The 25,348-nt window shown below is 36.0% G+C and overlaps 1 long non-coding RNA gene and 1 other non-coding gene across 2 annotated transcripts; both read right to left on the bottom strand.

Moving 5' to 3' along the window:
- Positions 1–8,734: 8,734 nt before the first annotated feature.
- Positions 8,735–11,045, bottom strand: LOC149811447 (uncharacterized). Its single transcript, XR_016428624.1, has 3 exons — positions 10,970–11,045; positions 9,813–9,947; positions 8,735–9,068 (listed from the first exon to the last, which is right to left on the bottom strand). It is a non-coding gene; the product is annotated as an uncharacterized LOC149811447 (long non-coding RNA).
- A 3,325-nt stretch (positions 11,046–14,370) lies between these two features.
- Positions 14,371–14,533, bottom strand: LOC149811446 (U1 spliceosomal RNA). The gene has a single exon (XR_016428649.1). It is a non-coding gene; the product is annotated as a U1 spliceosomal RNA (small nuclear RNA).
- Positions 14,534–25,348: the final 10,815 nt, after the last annotated feature.

Genomic DNA, 25,348 nt, shown 5'->3' with positions numbered 1-25,348 from the left:
ATTCACAAATTGTAATGAATTTGTGCATCAAATTTTTATTAAAATATTTTTAATATGTAATCTCACACATATACAATTTTTTACCATAACCATGAAACATATTAAGAGAAATAAAATCTACAAGACTGTGCAGTCATCTACAAAATTTTTGTTAGGACATAAATTCTGTTCTAACTTTCTGAGGTTGTATTTCCTCGTTCAGAGCTCAAATAGAGCCATTTTTTTTCTAGGGTTTTCTCTATATGTATGAAACATCTCTATAAAATTTTAAAAATTTTGAGCTCACCGTTTGGGCATATGATAATTTTTTTAAAAAGTGTCTGGGCCCATAAAAATAGGATAACACGCTTTTCACACAACTAACACATTTAATTCATGTTTTTCATAAAATAATCAACATAAATATGATTTCACATGAATTTATTCAACATAACTCAATCAATAACAGATTAGATGCAAAATATAATCAATTCATGCAGTATATATGTAATTTAGTGCATGAAAATATGTCTCGAATCACATAGGATCATTTTCTATAAAATAAACATACGTACACTGAAACATATATCATAAAATTATAAATTAATTTATGAATAACATATCAATCATGCACATGTATAACAGATCTGACATGAATATGAATAAACATAAATTGATCATAAATTAATCAATCACAAATCATAAATAAAACTATGTAAATCGATTTTCCCAAAAGAGGTTCCCATAAAGCCTAATCGGAATAACTTACATGAATTTATTTATGATATTAAATTCATCAAAGCATGAAAATCTCATATCTAATCTCAAATAATATTCAGATCATACTGTATATAATTTTCAACACAAAACATAACATCATAAACCCTTAAAAACTACTTTTCTAAAAAGAACTCTAAATCTCCAAAATCAATTTTTACTATTTAGGGATTTTTTGGGTATTAATTTGATTAAACACCATAACTATCGATTTTAATAAGGTTTATATATGCTAATCATACTAAATATATCTCCGTCATAGATTTAAAATATCGAACATCACTATAAGAAATAGACATTTTACTGACGCACATGAGTGGCAACGCCACTGTACAACATTATTACTAACGTGAAAATAGTTTCGCTAGAAAATTATTATTTTTTCCCCTCTAACATAGTCTCCTCTACGTCAGTAAAACCATTGTTTTTCTAGTGCAAATCCTACCTGCGCCAATAAAACTGTTAATGACGTAGTTTATTTTTGTTGGTAGGATCCACCTTTTTTCTCTCCTAGAAACCCACAAAAACCCACTAAAATTATTTTTGTTCACTCCTTCTAGAAAACTAGAGTTTTTGTTCCTTCCAGAATGACCCCTCCCCCCCCCCCCCCCCCCCTATCTCTCTCCCCTACGGTGTGCATTCTCTGCAATGCTCATTTTCCTTTCTCCCCTATGCTGGAGTTCGCCTGTGCAAATGATGCACACACATAAATCTTGATGCTCATCTTAGCTCTGTCAAAGATGATCAAGGGAGAAAGTTTTTCTTAGATAATTGATAGGGATTAGTCATAGTTTGGTGGCTTTCTCTGTAAAAATGGTTTCAGGTTACATCAAAGTTCTAGTTGTTGCTTTTTGTCAATCTTGAAGTTATGAAGATTTTCTTTCCAAAATTGTCTCTGCTTTTTTTTTTCTTTTTTAATAACTCAACAATACTCTTGAATGTACTGCTGGATCACTTTACTGATTTGAGCCATTGTGACTATTTTAGTTTCTATGCACACTTGGACCACTTTTCATTCATTTAGATGTTCCACACTTGGACCCAATTACCTATTACATGGATGTATACATATCTTATAACTTTTATATTTTCTTTCTTGGTAATAGAGAATGTGTTCATGTGATACACAAAACTCACATATACTATCAAGGCCAAATATAATGTGGTTCGATTAAACAACATACGTCCACGACAGTCACTCTATTTAGACTTGAATAGAGACTATTCTCTTCTTTTCTTGATAAAGATTACAAGGAGAATCAATCTTAGTACATTTGGAAATTTTCAGGATTGCATTAGAATTAGAGATCAACGTCTTCGCTGGAGATCCTTCCTTCTTATCCTCATCTTTAGGATTTGGTACTGAGGATCTTAATGATTCACCTAGCTGGTCTTAATCTGATAACAATTTGGAGTTTCTTATTTGTATAGAATTTTCAAATATGCTGACTCCTATGTTTGTTGGATTTCCTTTCATATTGGCATTATCATGAGAGTCTACTTGGTAAGGAGTCGTGATGGACAACCCTTACAAATTTAGTGATCTAACAGCCCCCCGCAAACTCAATGGGCCAGGGCACATATTGAGTTTGAAACGCAACAATGAAAATCGCTAAGAAGACAAAGGTTTTGTGTAAATGTCACCAAGCTGATCATTGGTATGAAGATACTGAACTTGTAATTCCTTCTTTGCCACTTTATCTCAGACAAAATGAATATCAATTTCAATGTGTTTGGAGCATGAATGAAAAACAGGGTGAGAAGCAAGGTAAGTGGCTCCAATGTTGTCACACTAGATAGTGGGAGGAGGTCCAAATATACCCAATTCACTTAAAAGATAACCAACCCAAGTAACCTTAACAACGAAATTTGAGAGAGCTCGATATTCGGCCTCTGTGCTCGAACGAGATACCATAGTCTGCTTCTTTGGATTCCAAGACACCAAATTGGGACCTATAAACACTACTTAACTACTTGTAGATCTCTGATCATCTGGGCACTCAGTCCAGTCCGCATCTATATAAACTGAAAGGTCAAGGTTAGTGGAGCGAGTCATAGTCAAGCCATGTTGAATTGTTACTTTGAGATAGCATAAAATGTGCTTGAATGTATGTCAATGTTCTATAGTGGGTTAGTGCATGAATTGACACACTTTATTCACTGCAAAGGAGACATCTGGCTGAGTCAAAGTAATATATTGTAATGCACCTACAATACTGTGATATAACGTGGGGTCTTTAAACGTGAAACCACTAAAGGCGAACAAGGAGGTATTGGTAGCCATAGGTGAAGTAACGGGTTTTGCTCCAAGCATGTTAGCTCGGTTGAAAAAGTCCAAAATATATTTTCACTGACATAATAACAACCTAGTGAAAATAGGTAGAACTTCAACACCCAAAAAGAAATGAAGAGGTCCCAAATCCTTGAGAACAAATTCACGACCCATATCATATATGAGAGATCAAATTTGATATGAAAAATTCCAAGTCATTACTATGATATCATTAACATCGATTAACATAAAAATAATGATAGAAGAGCTCCAATAAATAAACAAAGAGGTATCCATCTGCAAACCCACGAAACCAATTCCTAAGAGAAATGCACTAAGACATTGAAACCATGCTCAGGGTGCCTATTTAAGGCCATATAGAGCATGTTGAAGCTTGCACACATAATGTGAAAATCAGGGATCTTGGAATCCAGGTGGTTGAGACATATATATGTTCGCTTTTAAAACACCCTGTAGAAATGCATTTTGGACATCAAGTTGTCGTATTAGCTAGTTGTTTTCAATGGCTATAGCAAGAATGATGCGGATTGCAGTTAGTTTGACAACCGGGCTGAAAGTTTTAAAATAATCTACACCCCCTTGATTGAACCCTTTGTTGACTAGATGGGCTTTATATCGCTCGAGACGGCCAGCAGACCTTTTAACTTTATAAATCCATTTGCACCCAATAACATGATAATGGTCATGAGAAACAAGAGCCAAGTATCATTCTTGATTAGAGCGTTGAATTTCGAGTACATTGCCTGCCACCACCATGAATCATTGATCAGAGCATTGAATTCCAAGTACATTGCCTGCCACTATCGTGAATTGTTATTGGCTATGGTAAAAGAGGTAGATTTAGAGTCCTGAGTCAGTTCTGACAAAAGAACTGCAAGAATAGGATGCTTAGTATACATGTAAAGTTTTGGTTTAAGTGTGCCATCCATGGCTCTAGTGATTATGTGATGGGTGTGAACCAGTTCTGGTGAAGGAGGAAATACTAGAGTAGCAGAATCAACTAACATGTCATAAGAGGTAGGAGAAAAGGGAGACACGGTCTGGGATGGGTCAACAACAACAGTGTTGGGACTTAGGGGCGGAAGTGTTGTGGCAGTGAGAGGAGCAGGATGAGTAGAGTCAGACGCAGGTAAGTGAGGGGGCTAGGGTATGATTATGAGAATAAGAGAGGGTGGAGTGGATGTAGAATCTGAAGGATAGGAGGCAGATAATCGATTATTCATGTAGAAGGAAAAACTTGTTTCTTCAAACACGTCTTAAAATAATAATTTTGAAAGTGGTCATATTGAGACACATGTACCTCCTGTGCTTGGGACTATTGTAAAACTTGTAAAATTTTGATATTTTTACAAGAAATAATTATGAATTTAAGGCTAAAATATTATTTAAAATTAAGATGAGAATTAAATTATAATTCGAGCATTAATTAGCATTCAGAATAAATTTTAGGCTGAGAATTTATTTTGAATCAGGCTTTTGATTTGTAATCGGATTTCAAGTTGAACTTAAATGAAATTTAATTTGAATTTCAATATTAGTCCGAATTTGAATTGAGTGTGTTTGAATTTGGAGTCTCATTTGGATTTTGATTTCAATTTTTGGAGTTTTATCAAATTTGGATTTCAGTTTGGGAAATTGAATTTGGATCAGATTTGGATTTGAATTCAGATTTAATAAATATGTCTCGAATATTATAATTAGATTTAACTTTGATTCGAATATAAATCAAGATTTAATTGAATGTCAATTCAAGTTTGAATTATACAATAATTTAAATTTTTATTGAAATTGAATTTGAAATTTTAAATTGAACTTAGAGGTAATGTCTATGATTCTTCAGGATATTTTTAATGAACAAAATAATATAATGATGAATTTTATAAGAAAGAAGTGTAAAAATGCAAATTAGCCTAAGATGAATTATAAGAAATATATTCTAAAAAAATTAAAGTTGATTCAAATTGATTTTGGTAAAATTTGCATTCAGAATCAAATTTATAAAAAAGATAGAATTTAATAAAATAATTAATAAATTTCATCAAAATAAAGTTGAATATGATTTCAGATGAATGTATAATAATTTGACATGTATGTAATATAATTTAAATAAATTTGAATTTAGTTTCATGAGCTTGAAATCCAATTTACAAAAAAACATGAAAATGGCTAAATTGTCATGTCGACCGACCCTAAGAGAAAATTGCATTCAAAATTAATTTCACTAAAAATGGTATTCTTGAGAAGAGAATTTAAATAATTATGACAAATGATCATTTGAGAGAATTTCATATAAATTTGAAATAATTTGGTTTACATGTAGTGTCATTCCATTTAAAAATTAGAATTTAGTTTTAAAATTTTGAAATCCAAATATCAAATAAAGATAATTAGTAAATTAATTAACATGAAATAGAAAATGAGATTTAATCAAATTTAATAATGAAGTAGAGGTTCATAGGTGGGGCATACCCTATGAGGCCCATTCTATGTGGCACCTTAAGTAATTTGAAAAAAAAATTGTTAAAGATTTTAAAAAAACAAAAGAGATTTTAAAAGTTTTCAAAAGTCAAAATATGAGAGCTAATTCATAGTTGTCATATTATGGAAACCCCTCCCAAGGTGTGTGTGTGTGGGTGGGTGGGGTGGGGGGGGGGGGGGGAGTGGGGGATCCCATCCTAGAATTTTCTAGGATGGGCTGACAAGTTAAAGTAAAAAAAAAAAGAATGAAATTGTAGGTTTGGAAGAAGAAAAGAAAAAATAATAATAATAATAGAGAAGAAAAGTTATATAGATCAAGTTAAATTACTTTTCAAACAAGCAATTTGTAATTTGGAAAGAATTACACAAGGGGGGGGGGGGGTGTCCAGCCTTGTGGTCATTTAAATATATCTAAGGCATAAATTAGCTAAGCAAATAAAAGAGAGAAAAAAAGATATTGCATAAAAAAAGAAGAAGAGCAAGTCAATTTCTTATGTAACAAGCAAGCTTAGCTTGCCTTTGAGATCTATTTATAGACCCTCTCCCCTTAATTAATTAGGAGATTTCCCTCTCCTATCTAGAATTTGCCCCCCAAAAACGTGTCGGGGAGGGAAGGGTCCATTTTTTTCTAAAAAAGACTTTTATCTATCCAAAAACACTAGGCTACGGGACTCCGACTTTTTATTAATTATGCCTTCTAGCTTTAGTTTGGAGTCTAATTAATTATGCAATTTAGTAACCCAATTAGTTATGGAATAATAGAGGTGGGGACGTCCCACCCTATGGGTCCAACTAATTCGATTGGATTTCAATTCATCCCTAATTGCATCCCCAAATGCATTGATTAAATCCAAATTAGATTCATTATCAAAATACTTTGGATCTAAATTAAATCCATATTTAATACTAATAAAGTCCAATTTGAATTCGAATTTCCAATTCCTCATTGAGATTCGATTCCACTTTATATTCGAGCTTAAATGAATATAACATAAATTCCCCAAATTAATATTCACACATTATTAGACATAAAAATTCCATCTTTATTTATTAATTGTCATGGAAAAAATCTCAAGTGTTAAGTAAACTGTCTCAGATTTATTACTCGAAGAATTTCATTGTTGCGTATTTTAGAGTTTGATTGGACCCTATAAGTGAACATTTATTTACACAGAAAAGCCACACCCAAGATCATAGATATGGAAGATTCTAAATGATTGGATTCGATTCTGAATTGGCTTTGAAAAAAGATTTGGTTCAAAAACCGATTCTGTTAACATTGGTTTAAAGCAATCAATGTGCTCATTCGGCAATGCCAAATTACTTTCGTTTTAACTGATTTTATTTTCTTATCTCTCTCTCAATAAAAGAAAAAAGAAAAAAAAATCATGCTGCTCTCGTTAAAGCATGGTGAGTACACAAATGAGATAGACGATTACTGAGAGAATTAATTCATGGTGCAATTATGGAAGCCTTCAATGCCAATTATTAAAAAAAGTTTACCAACCGAGGGCTCAGCTTGTCTGGTAGGAGCAGCTGGTGCACGTCACTTTGTATTGGGACGTTGCAGGTTCAAACGTCTGACCCAGATCGAATCGGTTTAGTCAGATTCGGTAGAGATTCTAACCTGGTGGTGAAAATGATTTTTCTTCTTGAATGGTCTTTCCATATGTGTTTGTTTATCTTGGATCAGATCCGTGTTTAATTGGAAATTTTAGGGATGCAAATCGGTTGGAGTTCCAAGGTGGAGCTGCAGAAACCAAAAAGAGGGTGTTCAAGTTTGGCTCATTTCTTGTGTCGAGTTGAACCGAGCTTGAGCTCATGAAAAGCTTGAGCTAAATGAGCAAATGAGCTTGGGCTAGCTCATTTACAAAGATATATTTTTTTACAGTTAAAAATAATAGAATTTGGACCCTAAGCCAAGCTCAAAGTTGTAAGCAGTAGGATTTGAACTCTAAACTTATTGCTTGCAAGACAAACACTTCAACCATCCTCACTCTATGATATATAAATATATTTTTTATTAATTTACAAGCTCATACTAGCCGAGCCAAGTCACCGGTTGTCCTTGCTTGAATTTGCAGAGCCTATTTCACAAGATCGGTTTCACAATCAGATCTGATCCAAACCCAACTAGAATAATATTGAGGTTTGTCAAATGATTTTTTTTAGATATCACACCCGTCCAAGTATTTTATATGTATTTTGAGTACAAATATATATTCTAACAAATTTTATGGGCTGGGCTTTCATTGTCTCAACCCAACATAACCGGATCCAATGACATATGGGCTTGTTCAAGTGTGCATTGTTGGGTTGGATAGCTGACCCACTGATAACAACCCTGGTTCAATCACAAGTGGGATTGAACCAGTATTGTCGGACCTGAGAACGTATCTAACGGGAAATGTGTCAAACCTTGTTTATTTGGATCTGGATTAGGAGCAGATAGATCTACATGGTAATTGCATCTAACCTTACCCCTTCTACCATTTCCACATGAAAATCTTAACCATTTTTTAGTAAATTCAGTACCACAAAAGACTGAGATCATAATCGGATCTTGGATCCCATTGTGGGCCGTGCATGATCTAAGGGGACTTTCTCAGCTGGTCCAAGGGTTTTTCACAAGGTTTTTTTATTTTTTATTTTAAAAGGCAAGCTGGGGTTAGGCAGATTCCCATCAGCTACACAACATACCATTGGGTTTTGAACTTGCAACATCCCAACACATGGTGACGTGCACTAATAGCTCCTACCAAACAAGCGGAGTCCCCGTTGGTGGCTTTTCACAAGGTCATTCCACAAAAGGAAAAACGGAAAATTTAAACAAGGTTTTTCAGGTGCAAGTGAAATGAGAAACGGGAAACTACTAGGAAACACATTAGAAACTTTTAGGAAAAACTAACATAGTAAATTAATGAGAAAAAAATGAGAAACATGCATTCCACAAACGGAAACGCTTGAGAAACATGGTGGAAGTACATGGGAGACGTGTTTCCTGTAGTATGGGAAACTTGTTTCCCACACTATGAGAAATGTGTTTTCCACACTATGGAAAATGTGTTTCCCATAAATTTTTTGGCATTCCCCAAACGTATCGGAAAAGCAATGTTTTTCATTTCGGAAACAGTTTCCCGGGAAACAGAGAGAGAGAGAGAGAGAGAGAGAGAGAGAGAGAGAGAGAGAGAGAGAGAGAGAGCATAATTTCCAAAATGAATTTGACTATAGCTTCCCTCAATGTGTTTAGCTACAGCAACATTATTACATGTATGAATACCAACGGAAACAAAAGAGAGCTCTTAAACATGATATGTCTCTCTTAAACAACTCTTAGCAATCAAAACAAACAGAAACAAACAGCAAGAACTTTCAAAATCGGAAATTGGCATCAGAAAAATCGAGTCCTGAGAGTTGAGCCACCACCATCATCATCATGAGGCATGGTGCCTCATTTGCTGCCTGCTTGGTCACCTATCCCCAATGTGTTCTTCACACTCTCAGCAGCACCCTGAGCCATGTTCTTGATCTGCTCTCCAGTCTGTGCAAATATTGAAAGAGAAGAGCAAAAAAAAAACAATTAGAAACGCCAAACTACAATCTCTCAATACCAAAGAGAGAAAAGAGAGAGAGAGAGAGAAGGGTTCAAATGCTGGGTTCTCATCGGGTCTGTTTTGGATCCGAATATGAATCCCAAATTTAAATAGTATATCCAGATCTAGATCCAGATCCAAAACAGACCCGATGAGACAAGGTTGAATAGGAATCCAAAATGCATGTGGTAATACTGGATCCAGAAAAAATAGAACATAAATGAGTATTTACATGTAAAAAAAAATTTGCAATCGGGACAGATTTTGATTCGGATCAACTCCAGATCCAATTTAAAAATAATCGCCCCAATCTGATTGAACAGATCCTAATCCTATCCAAATGCACATTCAGATTCTACTTAAAGGATGCATATCTGGAAATAACATGTCATACTCGGGTCGAATATCGGGCCGTATCCAATTTGTTTGCAGCACTGGTTCTCTCTAAGGCCCTGTTTGGATGTGTTTAAAGTAGCACATTTCTATCCAAGGCAGTCTATTATTTGTGTTGGTCTTCCCTAAAACTAAAATTAGGGAAGTGTGACCAACGGTAGGACCTGTCAGTGCACGTCTCCTTGTGGTGCGACGTTGCAGGTTCAAAACCCAGTGGTAAGTTGAATAATAACTGGTGGGGGTTCGCCTAACCTCAGCTTGCCTTTAAAAAAAAAAGGGGAAGTGTGGTTACTACAGACCTGCTGGAGGAAGCCAGTGGCCTGCTGCTGGCCATGCTGGGCAGAGTCAGCTGCAGATTGGGCCACCTCACACGTCTTGTCCTTGGCTGCATTTGCTGTCTCCTTTGCTGAGTCTACCCATTGCTCTGTCTTTGCCTGTATATACATAGCGATGTCAATGGATCAGTTTTCAACCAATATCCGACAGAAACCAACTCTATTTAGTTGGATTGGGTAAGCCAAAACCATATCTGATTATGATTAGATGTGGGTATGCTTTTGTTTGTTTTGCTACTGAACCTGGCGGAAAACCGGATTTGAAGGACATCTGAATAGGGATGGCAGTGGACCAGGGTGAAACGGGGCCCTGCCCCGCCTCGCCCCCATTTGAACCAGAGATGAAGGACATGAAACAGGAATGGAGGCAGGGATAGATGTTAAAATCAAACCCGTGCCGATTTCAGATCCCAAGATCTAAGATCCCATGTTTCAGTGAGGGTTGAATCAAGGCATAGGGCCCACACCTTGATCCATGAGTTCGTGGATCTCCTCAAAGATCCAAACATCCCTTAGAAACCCAACCATAAAGGCGATCCATCTGAAAAATGAAAGGTAATGGTGTGATCCAGCACAGTATTGCTATGCTTGATCCTCTACTATACCATCATGACTCAAAGAATAAACAAGTGAAGCCTCATAACATATGATATGATGCTTTATCTCCATGAGGGCTTGGGTGTCGGTGGAGGGCAGCTCAGGTGATCTGATAAATCACTTTAAGTGATTTGGCATCCTCACCGTTCACAAATTGCATAAAGACCGTGGGATCGTCGTGGGATGAAGCAATGGACGGTCAAAATGTCAAATCACTTAAAGTGATTTGACGAATCACCTTATCCGCTCTCGCGTCTCTAAACCTACCTAAAAATTACCCAAAAACTCGAAAAAAACAGACCACCCAATATTAAGTGCCCTAACCCTAACCCTAACCCTAACCGTGATAAAGCAACAACAGCCCCCATGCGTCAGCAAGATTCAATCCTGAGCCTTCAGCTTGACACAAGACCCTGCTGACCATATGAGTAACCACTGCGGCGGTCTGAATTATGGAACTTTCACACCACCAAAACTAATTGACCAGACTTGACATGAAGGACAAGGAGTGATGGATCCAGCACCTGAGCCTGGCCCTTGGCCTCACCAGCCCTGTACATTTGGCGAGAGTCAGCCATCTTCCTTCTGTGGTGAATGTGCAGAAATTGGAATGGGTTTCAAATGAGAAAAAGGAGAAGTTGTTGCTGCTTAGGAGGGCGTGGGTGCCCACTTAAATACTGTTTGTGACCTATAAATGATTGACACTTGTCATGTGATGAGTGGCGGGTGCCCCCACGTGGACGTTCTGATATGGGTTGCAAGTGGATGTGGATCTTAGCGAGGACTTCGTCTCTGGATCCAGTCAAGAAGTCTGTTAGAGATCCGAGCGTAGGGCAGATTAATACGGTGGAGGAACGGCTACTTAGGAGAAGAATCCACGCCCACGTCATGGTGACAAAACCCTTTTAAACCGAAAATATCGGCAGCCAAATTCTCAGGAGACATGGAAAATTTTCAGATTTTTTGTGTTTTTGTCGTCCAAAAATATATAAATTGCAACATAAAATATATATTTCTATATATGAAAAATCAAATAAAAATATTTAAAAAATAAATTTGCATGTATTTTTCTAAAAAAAACACCTGTTAAAAGTGTCCCTAACGTGATATTACATTTAATGAAATTTTCACGATATTTTGAGTTTAAAATGGCAGCTTAGATTGTTTTTCAGTATATTTCCAAAATATTTCTATAATATTTTCATGTTTTAGTAATATTTTAATAAAATTACATTTTTATATCTTAGAATATAAAAAAATATTAATTAAAAATCTATAAAACTGTCACCATGTCTTATTTTTCAAAAAAAAAAAATCTGACTAGAATGTCGAATCACGTGACGGGTCGTAGACGTATCTTTGTGACATATGATAAAGGTTGGCGTAAGTCAGATATTTATATCATGCTTTATTCATTAGACCCATCCATGCATGACCGTTTATATTTAATATTTTTTTGTCTTATGTATATTTTTAAAATATCTGCGTTTATATGAATATGAAGTGGGCTCAGTCTTATTTTAGAAATGGTTATGTCTCCATTATTTGATGGAGCACCTCTTGAGTAAGGTTGTTAATTGATCGGGTTCGACCCAGACTCGAAACGTACCAAACCCTATAGGGTCAGGGTTTGACTATAAAAAAAGAATATCCGATTAGAAATTGGGTCAGACCCAAGGACCGATTAGTATAAGTATATGGAGCCGGGTACGACTTGTATGGTTATGGATAGAAGTAGGTAAACAGAAATTAACTCCAATTCTCAATGGAGTATGAGATATAACTTTGGGCTTTGTTGATTTATTAAGTGATGATTTTATTGAAAAAGACCAGAGTCGTGGTATTTATTTCACTCAAGATTGGGTATCTATGTCAGGTGCCTCAAGGGATATTCACGTTTGGCATATGACGGAGATATTTGGGGATGATTTTGTGCCGATGAACTTTGAGACTTTTGGGCGCGTAGACCTGAGCCCTTCGAGGGCAAGATGTAAGAAGAATTACCAACTTGACCCTTAGCCTAAGTATTATATTAGGTTATTTTCTAAAGTCTTTCCTTTAGAGGAGAAGGATGGATTGTTAGTATAAACGATTTAAAAGATATAATTGAAGGACATGTATGGTTAGGTTTTATTTGTATCCTCGGTGAAATCTGGCATATCTTAACCAAACCCTTTGTGTGGGCTCCTAATAAGTCTCGAGTAAGAACTGTACCGGCACCTCAAACATAGATCACGTTTTGGACTCACATGGGTTCGAACCAAATCCAACCCATTGACACGGGAAATTATGTGATGAAATTGCCCACATGAATTCTTTCCTCTAGATAGATACCTTTCCTATATTAACCATACATTGGCAGGCTTTCGGATGGTAAAACCCCTGAGGTACCCCACCCTTATATCATTTGAATGTTTTTAATCAAATCTGCTGGAGAATTCTCGGATATGGATGATGCACCACTGCTTTTACACCATTTTTATTATTTTCTGCTTTTTGTTTTTCCTCTTAGCTACCCTTTGAATCGTTGGTTTCAATCCTTGAGATTAAATATGATTAGGGATGCAACTGGCTTTGATCCACGATGGAGGTTTTGCAATTTTTGGCTGTTTTCAATCCGAATCTCCATTTAGTTGTTTCGGATCTGAACCGTTTGCATACCTACAGATGAGCAGAGCCCTTGTGGGCAAAGCCCATGGTTGTAATTGAGAAGCTTTCCTTGTTTATCCTGTACTAAAATATCTAGATAAACTACTAGCTTCGCTTCTACACGAAATGAAATTTTCTCACGAGTTTCAAGTTTTAATCAACTAAATGGCTCTTGAACAATGTTGTCAGTATCGGCCCTGAGTTGTTTGGCCAATGATTCAGGTGAATAGGCCGATACCGATTCTCAAGTGAATCGTTTTGAATCGGCTAAAACATAATTAAAAATATTTTCGTGTCAATCAGAACATGACACATGTTAAAACTATTAAAATAATATTAATAAAATTTAATTTCAAGCATTTTATATTTATTAAAAAATAACCAATTCAGGTTAATATCGTATCAATTTTCAGATGATAAGTATCGGCCAATATACGTGTCCATACTGACAACATTGCTCTTGAAGTCTGCTTTCCTACTCTTGAGCTAAGCTGCTGAGAAATTTTGCAGTAAACTTTGGTTGTCATGCTTGAACGTGTAAACAAACATACATAAATAGCTTCCCTGATAAAATGGGCACCATTTCTCCCGAGAAAATGATTAAAAATCAATAGAATCTAGGATCTAGAATTGGTGTTGGTAAAGTTTTCCACAATTTAGGAATGTGAACTGAAGATTAATTAAACCCTCTTACCACAACCTCATTCTAACGAAGTTGGTACCATAGTGACAAAAGTTTTTTTCTGCAAAATCTGGTGAGAAATTGAATTTTTTTTATAAATCTCACATTTTTTTGGCAAAATCTCGGAAATAAAAAAATAAATTAAAAAAATATTTTTTATAAGAAAATATTAATAAAATTTATTTAAAAATAAAAATACATAGTTTTTACATAATAAAAAGCCATTTAAAACATAAATATCACATTTAAACCATGGTATTTATATTTTTTCATAAATCTCGCGATATTTTGAAAATCTTGCAAGAAATTGCCATTTTAAACTTTCAAGCAATTTATCACGAGATTTTTTCATAAATCTAGTGATATTTGTCACTATGGTTGGTACCCTAAGCAAAAGAACTTTGTGAACATCAAATCGCAGCACAGTGGAATTAGTAGTTGGGACTTTGTGATCTTGAATTAGTGGCAGAACTACCAAGTCATAGCCAAACACTACCAAAAGCCGATGAGAATATCTTTTCTAAAGGAACAAAACCCTTGAAATCTTGACTGGGTAGAAGAAGAACCAGAACAAAACTTATGATTTAGGGATTGGTGGGGGCCGCGCGAACGCGAGTCCCCCGCTATCACAAATTATGACGTCCACTCTCCCACTTGGGGAGATGGTAGAGAGACGCTCCTCCGATGTGCAATGGAGGCCGCCTCCCTAGGCCATCGGCCTTATTGATCGCCGATAAAACCCCGTCCAGGTAAGTATGCTTTAAAGAAGCAACCCCGTGGACTTTTATAGCCTATCACCCGCCTTCCACTTCTCCCGATTCTTCGATATGGGATTAAGTTTTCTTTGTTTTTCTTTACATGCTCACGGCCCCTTGTGTTGCCCCCACCTGTTTCAGCATATGTGTCAATCGTACCGTATAAAATGCCCAGGCATACCTTGTCTTTTATAGCCCTTTTATTTTGTGCACTTACCTTGGTACTAATGGTGAATATTTGAGTACAAGCAAACTTTTTGTTACCCATTTCATGCCTGTGGTGAGTTAAAGATTATGGATTTGTGCACCTGTTACCTGTTTCAAATATTAAATAAAATATATCAGTTCATGCCACTGGTTCAATATTTGCAACTTGAATTGCTCCATTTTTTCCCAGAGGTAGTTCTCGAGCTCAATTATCCAGAATCATATCCAAGATATATCGGGATATTGTGTTGGTCATCAAAGCGCAGTGTTCCAGCTTGTCCAAATTTTTTCAAGGTTGAGGTGTGCATCCAAACACTTCATTGGTTAGAACTCAAAAATTTCAACCAAGAACCAATGTCACGAATCTTGTTATTGGGATTTTCTGTGAGAAAAAAAATCTCACCATAAATTAAAAAAAAAAATAGTTTTCACCAAAAAATCATAAGAAAATATTAATTGTGTAAAATTTAATACACACACCATGAAATTCAACAAATTGCTGATGTTAATATATGATATTGTTATAAAATCGTGAGTTTTTAGTGAAAAAAGGTGATATTTTACAATGATCATATTTTATGTCATAGGCTTATTTTAGAAGCCGCGTGCGGCACCTGGCAATCCAACCAGGTCAGCCTTTCGAGTTCAGAAAGCACGCAAACACCCTTCGCAAGGGTGTCCAATCACATCCGAGCATACACAATCTCAAAGACAGCAGCAAACGGAGAGAGATAGCAGCGGAGACAAAGAAAGCAACTTCTATTCATAAGTTGGAAATTACAAAGGGAGGAGAAGCAACAGAGAGAGAGAGAGTGGGGGGAGGGACCCGTTACTTGGTTAACGAGGGATCTTAGGCCGAAGGCACCTGCAGAGGTCCGAAGTGGTATTTACATCAGGGCAAGGAGGAATCAACATGGCAGGGTGGACCATTTAGTTGCTTTATTAGCAACTTTCAAGATACTGCAATAAAAATCATGATATTTTTTAAAAATCTAACTAACATTTGTCACTGTGTCCCAGACGAAAACAAAACTTGTTGAAGGCAGAAAGAACCAAAGACATGTCCCACAAAGAAACATTCATTTGCCAATTCAATAATATATAGATTATTTTTTCTAGAGGGCTAAGAAGGGATTCGTTTTCAAAGAGTAAGTGTTCTTTCTCTAATGTTTCACATGTACTAGTTGATATGTAGGGATGGCAGTGAAGAGGGGTGGGGCGGGAGACAAAGTCTCTAACTCCACCTCCACCCTGTCTCAAAATTTTGCAATCCATCACTGCTCGGGTTTTGATTTTAACCTCCATTCCCACTTTCATCCTCGTTTTGTGTCCTCCATCCCCGGTCCAAACGGGGTGAGACGGGGCAGGGCATCGTTTCTCTCTGATCCACTGTCATCCCTAAAGGCATTTTAGTTATTTTACTAACGGGGATCGGGGACGGCAACGAAGCGGGGCGGGAGGAAGGCGTAAGTCCATTCTCGCACGGGTTTTGGTTTTAACCTTTATCCTCGCCTCCATCCCCGTTTCATGTCCTCTATCCCCAGTTCAAACTAAATAAGGCGAGGCGGAGCTCCTTTTTTTCCCAGGTCCACTGCCATCCCTATTGATAGGTTTGTCTTTGCCTTTCAATTGTGCATAATCACTAATTATTATGTATAAATCGTGCTTATTGTTTTATGTCAAGGTAATTTTCTATTAATTTGCCTTTTATTTTGTATTTTAGACTCACATCAACTTGAGCATCTCTTAGAGATATCACTAGAAAACATGGACAGTCATTTGTTGCTTTTTGCACGACTACTAGTTATACAACTATAGCTTTGGGGAACACCTTCTCACCCAGGACATGTTGCACAAGTTTGGGTTGCAATTTTTGTAGTCGCTGCGAGTTACGTGCTGCCTCCACGGAAGACCCTGCCCATCTCTTCTTGCTTTGCCCTGTCTATGGAGATTGATTACCATTCTTGGTTTGGAGTTAAATTCAAAAAACAAAATATTCAATGGATTTGGGAAAGAACATTCTAAGTCATTTTTTCTGTAGTTTTGAAGATGAAAAACAGAGATATTTGAAGCTCAGAGGCAGACTGCAAATAAGCTTATTAAGGCAGGCATGACAATTGTTATAGAGCACATCCTCCTAGTGCTTGCAAATTCAAATGATGTTGTTGCCGCCAGCTGGAGGCGCCCATTTTGATGGTTTAACTCCCAATCTTGGCTGGATTCAGGTATCTATTTTTGGACTGGTTGGCATTTTGGGTACACCATCCGCAACCACACCAGAGCCTTTATCTCAGCAGGTTGCTTCTCATCCTATAGAGTGGTGTGGGTAGTTCAACATTTTGTCCTCAGTTTACTGTATTACAATTTGGAAGGGTTGCCTTGGTGACAAGGTTTAAGAAATTCATTCAAGGTAGGGACCAACGCAACAACATTTCTTTAGAGGTTAGGAACATTTTGTACAGTTTTAATAGACTTGTATGTTGAGAGTTCTTGTATGGTACACTTCCTTCAATTAAGGAAGTCGTTATTTTCTTCCTCTTATCTTTCCTTTCTTAGTTACCTATGGTAACTTTCTTTATTGGTTCATTGTTATCCTAAGGTATTGCATGTCTTTAAATTGCCTGTAGAATATATTGAGTGTTGAGACAATAAAAGAGAGCATGTGAGGTTTTTCTGTCGTAGATGTAGGCTATATACTGAACCACATTATTTTCTGAGTTGTTTCTCTTGATCGTATGGTATCGTAATGTTGAGCAACATGTTTTAACATGGTATCAGAGCATGAGTTTTGAGCCGCTCTTCAGTTGTGATTCATGGTTCTTCATTGTGCACGTTGTGGTCTCTCCATCAGGTATTTTTTCTAGTAGCTACTATGGATGTCTCACAAAGCTCTTCGAACACTAAGATGGTGATTCAAGAGCATAATCTTACCCTTAAAATCACCATTGTTCCATTAAATAGAACCAACTATGTATCTCAACTGGTCTAAATCCGCCAATTTATTTCTTAGCGGAAAAGGAAAACTGAGATATTTAACTCAAAAAAATGTGTGCCTTAAATGTAATGATGCTGGTTATAATGATTGAGAATCCGCCAATCATCTGGTTATGTTTTGGCTTCTTAACTTTATGGAACCAAGCATTAGTGAGGGATTTCTCTTTCTCAAAACTGCCCATAAAATGTGGGAAAGTATTCGAGATGTATACAGAGAGCAAAATAATCTTTCTTGAGTATATCAAATTCAACAAGAAATTTCATTGTATAATCAGTAAGATAAACCATTTCATTCTTATTTGGGAGCTCTTAGAGGATTATGGGATGAGCTGGCTCAATATCGCCCAATTACTGTCAATCCCAAAATTATCAAACAGTGTTCTAAGGAGGATAAGATCTTTAAAATTTTGGCCAAGCTTAGACCCGAATATGAATCCCTCAAAAGCCAAATACTTTTGTCATCCTCGTTACCTTTTAATAATGTTTGGTCGATTATTCAACGTGAGGAGACTAGACGAAAGGTTATGAATCCTTCCGCCCTTTCAAGTGAGCCCTCTGCGGAAAAAATGGCTTTCAAAACCGAGTCTACTAAAAATGTGGCTTAAAAAACCAAGTTTGCTCACCCGGCTACTAGTTGTTTTAATCAGAAGGATGCTTTAAAAAAACCTAAATTCAAGTGCAACTATTGTAAGAAAACTGGTGGTCATACTAAGGACCGATGCTGGGAACTGCACCAAAGACCTCCGAAAATCCGGACTAAAGACTCTTATGCAGCGAATCTTGTTTTCATTTTTGACCTCACCAGTGTTTTGCAGCAATTGAATAAAACTCATCTGGCTCCAAGCGATTAGGTCGTGCCTTCTCAAGACTCTATGGTAGATAATATTGTTGATACCGGAGCCTCTGACCACATGATTGGCCAAACCTCAAAATTAGTTAGCATACAAGTTACTAAGGACAAATATGTTTGCATTGCAAATGGCAGCAAAGTACATGTTGAAGGAATCGATACCACTCATTTTTTTTATAAATATGATAGTTCAAGAGTGTTGTACATTCCAAGTTTTCTAGCGAGTCTCCTTTCGGTTAGCTGCATTCCAAAAGTCATGATTGTATAGTCATTTTCTCAGCTAACAATGTGATTTTTCAGGATCAAAAGACTTAGAAAATGATTGGTAAGGGATATCAACGTGATGGGTTGTATTTCTTGGACCAAAATGCAAAAGCTGTGGCTGCCTATAAATCCAATGAGTTAAGCAGATTATGGCACACAAGATTAGGCTGTCCATCTCAAAAGGTTCAAAACAGGTTACTATCGTAGTTACCTTATGTGTCGAGTGCATGTGATGCCTGCGAATATGCCAAAGCAACTCGTCTTTCTTTTTCTTTATCAGATGTTATTTTTCAATTGATTCATTCTGATGTTTGAGGACCCGCTCTAGTAACAACACATTTGGGATACAATTATTTTGTTACCTTTATTGATGATCATTCAAGAGTCACTTGGATTTATTTTCTTAAAAATAAGAGTGAAGTCTCAAGAGTTTTTGAGGAATTTTATCACCTTGTCATTACCTAGTTTGAGAAAAAAAATAAAATTTTGTGGTTCGATAATGGGGGTGAGTTTGTAAACGACACCATGAAAGAGTTTCTTTCCAAACATGGGATTTTACCTCAAAATTCATGTGTTGGAACCCTGCAACAAAATAGAGTTGAAGAACGAAAAAACTGGCAGTTGCTTAATATTTCTCAAGCTATTATGTTTGAAAAAAATGTTTCTAAAGAATACTGGATTGAAGCCATTGGAACTGCTTGCTACATCTCTAATTGTCTCCCCAGTTCCTCGATTAAAGGTCGTGTGCCTCTCGAAATTGTCTATGGCAAACTCTTGTCAATTCTTCACCTATGTGTGTTTGGTTGCAAAGTTTTTGTTCACCTTCTAGCGAAAGACGGAGATAAACTTGAACCCAGATCAGTAAAGTATGTTTTTTTGGGCTACTCTACTATTAAAAAGGGATATCGGTGTTTTGATCCCCAACAGGAAAAAAAATTATATTTCAAGAGATGTGCATTTCTTTGAACATGAATATTTTTTTCATAAATCGGTCACCTTTTTTGATGAAGTTCATAAGTAGGCGAAGATTAGTGAAACCAGACCTAAACTTGTCCTTCTCAATGTGCCAAACTGTGATAACCTCTCCTCTTCTATTACTCAAATGGAGACAAATCAACCAGTGGCCGATGAACAAAACTCAAATGAGTTAAACTCCAATGAAATCATTGTCGTTTCTGCTCCTCCTAGAAGATCGGCTCGTAGTTCAAGCCTCTAGAACACTTGAGTAACTTCTACACCTATCTGGCTTCATCTTTCATCACGCATTCCACCTCCCATCCTATTCAGAATTACGTGTCTCTTAAAGGTCTTTTTTCGTCCTATATTTCCTATGCCCTTAGTGTTTATTTCCATCATGAACCCAACACCTTTCAAGAAGCTAGTCTTGACTCAAAATGGAGAAAAACTATGGCAGAAAATATTCAGGATCTAAAAAAGAATGGTACCCGGCAAATTGTCTCTCGATCTGAAGAAAAAAATTGGTAGGATGTCGATGAATTTATAAGATCAAGTACAATAACAATGGTTTCATCGACAGATATAAAGCTAGATTGGTTGCGAAAGGCTACACTCAAATTGAAGGAATAGATTATAATGAAACATTCGCCTTGGTGGCTAAAATGACTTTTATAAGAGTTTTAGTTTTTGTAGCTACAAATAAAAACTGAAAAATGTACCAATCTGATGTCAAAAATGTGTTTCTTCATGAAGACCTAAATGAGGATATATACATGGAACTTCTTTCGGGCTATAATTCTCAAAACCATGACAAGGTAGCCTATAAACTAAAAAGGGTTATACACGGCCTCAAGCAGTCTTCTCGAGCTTGGTTTGCCGAGCTAAGTACATTTCTTATTAAAATGGGTTTTAAAAGAAGCACAACTGATTATTTCATGTTTGTTTCTGTTCAGGGATCAAAGACTGTTATTATTCTGGTATATATAGATGATATAATAATGATAGGTAATGATGAAGATTTGATTAAGCAGGTGAAAGAGAGGCTTTACCAAAATTTTGAAATCAAAGATCTCGGAACTCTCAGATATTTTCTTGGTCTGAAAGTTGATCATTTGAACCAAGGGGTTTTTATATGTCAACTTAAGTATATTCTCTATCTTCTTAATGATACAGAGATGCTTGGCACAAAACCTATTGACACCCCCTATTGATCCGAGCTGCAAATTAAGAAAAGAAGATGGCAAACAGGTGGCAAATGTTGGTGAGTTCCAAAGATTAGTTGTTCGGCTCATTTATTTCATGGTCACTCGACCAGATATTACTTATGTTGTTAATTTGATAAGTCAGTTCATGCATGAACCTAAAGAACCTCATCTTGAGGTTGTTTACAGAATCCTCAAATACCTAAAAGGAACAACAGGAAAGAGAATCTTGATGAAAAAAAATGGCAATCTGGAGGTCATCGGGTATATTGATGCTTATTGTGTGTTCATTGGGAGAAATTTGGTGTCCTGGCATAATAAAAAACAAAATGTTATTGCTAGATCTAGCGTTGAAGCTGAGTATCGATTCATGGCCCTTGGAGCCTGTGAATTTATATGGATCAAGTCTCTTCTATCTGATATGGGAATCAAGGTTGATGAACTTATGAACTTGAGGTGTGACAATCAAGCTGCCATTTATATTGGAGCTAATCTGGTGTTTCATGAACGGACAAAACACATTGAGCTCGACTATCATTTTGTGCGTTAAAAAATTTAAGCCCAGGTTATCAAGACTCCGCATGTCAAAAGCCAAGACCAACTTACAAATATTTTCACTAAAGCCTTGGGAAAAGAAAAACATCTGGATATCTTATGCAAGTTGGGGCAAATCGATATCTTCCTACCAACTTGAGGGGGAGATTGTTAAGAGTTCTTGTATGATATGCTTCCTTCAATTAAGGAAGTCGTTATGTTCTTCCTCTTATCTTTCCTTTCCTAGTTACATGTGATAACTTTCTTTATTGGTTCATTGTTATCCTAAGGTATCACAGGTCTTTAAATTGCCTATTGAATATGTTGAGTGTTGAGACAATAAAAGAGAGTATGTGAGGTTTTTTGTCGTAGACGTAGGCTATATGCTGAACCACGTTATTTTTTGAGTTGTTTCTCTTGATCGTGTGGTATCGTAATGTTGAGCAGTGTGTTTTAACATTGTAATTCAGAAACCCAATTTTAATTTGGGTCATACGGCTAGATTCCTAGCCAAATTAGCGTTAAGAGGTATCCACAAATTGTCGAAGGACTATCCCCAGACTGGTCACCTGACTGAGGGCATATTTGATCTCTAGTAAGTATATTTTTGAATCAATGCTACTGGTAGGGGTTTGCCTAACCCCGGATTGCCTTACAAAAAAGACATACCATTAGGATTGGGACTTGCAACTTCCCCACACAAGGTGACATGCACTAATTGCTCCTGCTAGACAATGAAGTGATTAATATCTCCCTTCTACTCCTTGGCTTTCAAGTTAAAAAGGCAACCTCCTTTCTGCACATCAGGCTAGGTGGGTCAGCTTCAGGCCTTCAAGTTGAAGGACATTGTGAGTTTGATACTTGGGGTGTGCATCTCTTAGTGTAGGGTTGAACCACTTAATAAACTATCCCCAACAACCAGGGAGAGTGTTTTTACACTATTAACACCAAAACAGGGTCACGGTCAGTGTGGCACCTCTTAGCTGGTTACAAGAAGTTTGAACCATGACAATGATTTCTCCTTGACAATGATTTCTCCTTGTCACGAAAAAAAAAAGGTGACTTTAATGTGATTGTCATGAATCATATATTCTACTTTGGGGGTAAATTTATTCGTGAGATGTGGTTAAAACTCTACAATCTTAATCCGATTAAGTGTAAATATCGAGTTTTAAGCTAGTCGGATCCAGATTCATTTTTATCCTTTTTCATCAGACTCCGAATGCGAATCTAATCCGATTTAAGTTGGATTCGGTAATGGTTATATCTGACCCGAATCTCACTGGTCCACACCCAAATTATCGCTTTATACAATCGGTTTTTTCAACAAAAACTAGTTTCATCCTTCGTTTGCTTCAAAACAAAAACCTGCTTCATATAATAATGGTTCATGCCACTGATTCAATATTTGCAATCTTTTTTTTTATATATTTACACGGAGAAACCACATCTAGGAATAGAGACCTGGCCGCGCTCGATTTGCCAAGGGTGGTTGTGGAGCTCTTTAGCATTTCAAGCATTATTGTTCTTTTTCTCAACCTCATATCTGTGAGTCAAGGAATCCTCACTTCTAGGGCACGTTTGGAAGAGAGAAAAACTCTTGAAAGTTTTGCCTATGAGAGCTTTTGATATGAGATGTTCTCCAAAAGAAAGTTTTTTGGTTGTTTGTGTAACATGAGAAAAACAGAGTGAGAAAATGTAAAAAAAATGAGAAAGAGGAGGGTGGTGGGATGGATGGTGGTGGTGATGGTGAGATGGTTGGTGATGATGGTGGTGGGGAGTGTAAAAATAAATTCTCTTGATAGAAAATATTCCTCCACCACTTTTCATGGAAGAATGTTTTCTATCAAAAAGTATACTTTTTAGAAAAACTGTCTTAAAAAAAGTCTCTTTTGTTTGGAAGGGTCAAAAAATCTGTAAGGATTTTTCATTTTGCATCATTTTTCCTACATCTTTCTCTCTTCCAAACGTGCTCATAGAAATAACAAAAATTCAAACCAATGTTGCGAATCCTGTTACTGGGATTTTCTGTTTGGAAAAATCACACAATAAATTAACAAGACTTTGTTTTCACCAAGAAATAATAAGAAAATATGAATTATATAAAATTTAATACACAAACATATCATGTGTATAAAATTTAATGTACAAACACACACACATACATGGAAGTCAAAAAGTTATTAATGTTAATATCTCGTTGATATTGTCTTAAAATCATGATGTTTTAGTTAAAGGTTGTATTTTAAACTCATCATGTTTTAGATATTTTCCCGGGATAATACCTCAAGAATTTCATAAATCTCGTTATATTTGTCACTATGGTAGGTACCCTAAGCAAAAGATCTTTGTGAACATCAAATCGCAGCACAGTGGAATTAGTAGTTGGGACTTTGTGATCTTGAATTAGTGGCAGAACAACCAACCAAGTCATAGCCAAACGCTATCAAAAGCCGATGAGAATATCTTTCCTGAAGGAACAAAACTCCTAAAATCTAGAATTAGTGCCAGAACTACCAACCAAGTCATAGCCAAACTCTATCAAAAGCCGATGAGAATATCTTTTCTAAAGGAACAAAAAGCCTACAATATTGACTCGGTAGGAGAGGAACTAGAACAAATTATGACGTCCACTCTCGTGAATTAGATAGGATGTTTTGTACATAATAACATACCAAACAGTGTGGTGGATCAATCTTCGTAAATTCTCACGTCAATGTAAAATACTCATACAAATTTCTGACAGGCATGTCCCCAAGATGTAGGGTGATACTTAATGCACAAATATTTGTGCAATCATATTGCATAGATCTTTTCACAAACAAATACCATTTCGCTATGTATGTTAAACAGTAACTAACATCAAATTTTTTTGAAGAAGAAATAAAAAAAGGAGATTTATAAATAGATAAAAATGGCCAACTATGTCAGCTATTTGCTAAATCATGATTAATCACACGATCGCCTTTATCATAAAAAATTAAATATTATACAAAACTGTTAATAGTTTTTAGTTTTGAATGACTTGCTAAAACACCAAATAATGATCATTATTGAATTTTTGTTTAAAGGTTAGCCAAAGACAAAAAAAAAGAAGTTTTGTGGTCACCATTTACCAATGGTTAAAAAAGTCAAGTGTTCCACTCTCTCTTCTTTTTCTAAGTTCATTTCATTGTTCATTTAAAATTTGTTAATAGCATATTTCTCCAAACAAAAAACAGAAATTTGTCTCCCAACAAGGATAGATACAAGGACTCACACGCATGGTGACAAATATGGCAAGATTTATGAAAATCTTGTGATAATATCATGAGAAATTGCATGAAAGTTTAAAACGGCAATTTCTCGTGAAATTATCAAAATAGCGCGAGATTTATGAAAAAACATAAATACTTCAAGTTAAATGCGCTATTTACTTTTTAAATAGCTATTTGTCATGAAAAAAAACATTTATTTTTAAAAAAAAATTATTAATACTTTCTTGAAACAATTATTTTTTATTTCCAGGATTTTGTCAAATGATTTATGAAATTTTTTCAATTTCTCACGAGTTTTTGAAAAACAAGATTTTAACGTTTGTCACTATGCTCACACGTGATACGAAGGAAAAAGACAAAATAAAATAAAGAAAGATGACCCTCGTTTTTATTTAACATTCAATATAAAAGACCTAATCTTTATAAATTTAAAGATGCTTTTATACTTGAATTATAGGCTTGAAGGATCTGTTTATCAATTTACCGCACTCAACAGACGGAGTTAAACGCTGATTCTAAATTATTGAAATAGCAGTTTAATTTTAAGAATTG

Source organism: Nuphar pumila, chromosome 17 (assembly GCF_984573655.1).
Source record: "Nuphar pumila chromosome 17, dmNupPumi1.hap1.1, whole genome shotgun sequence".
NCBI lineage: Eukaryota > Viridiplantae > Streptophyta > Magnoliopsida > Nymphaeales > Nymphaeaceae > Nuphar > Nuphar pumila.
Note: the sequence above shows the minus strand (reverse complement) of the source record. Positions and strands in the feature narration are given on the sequence as shown.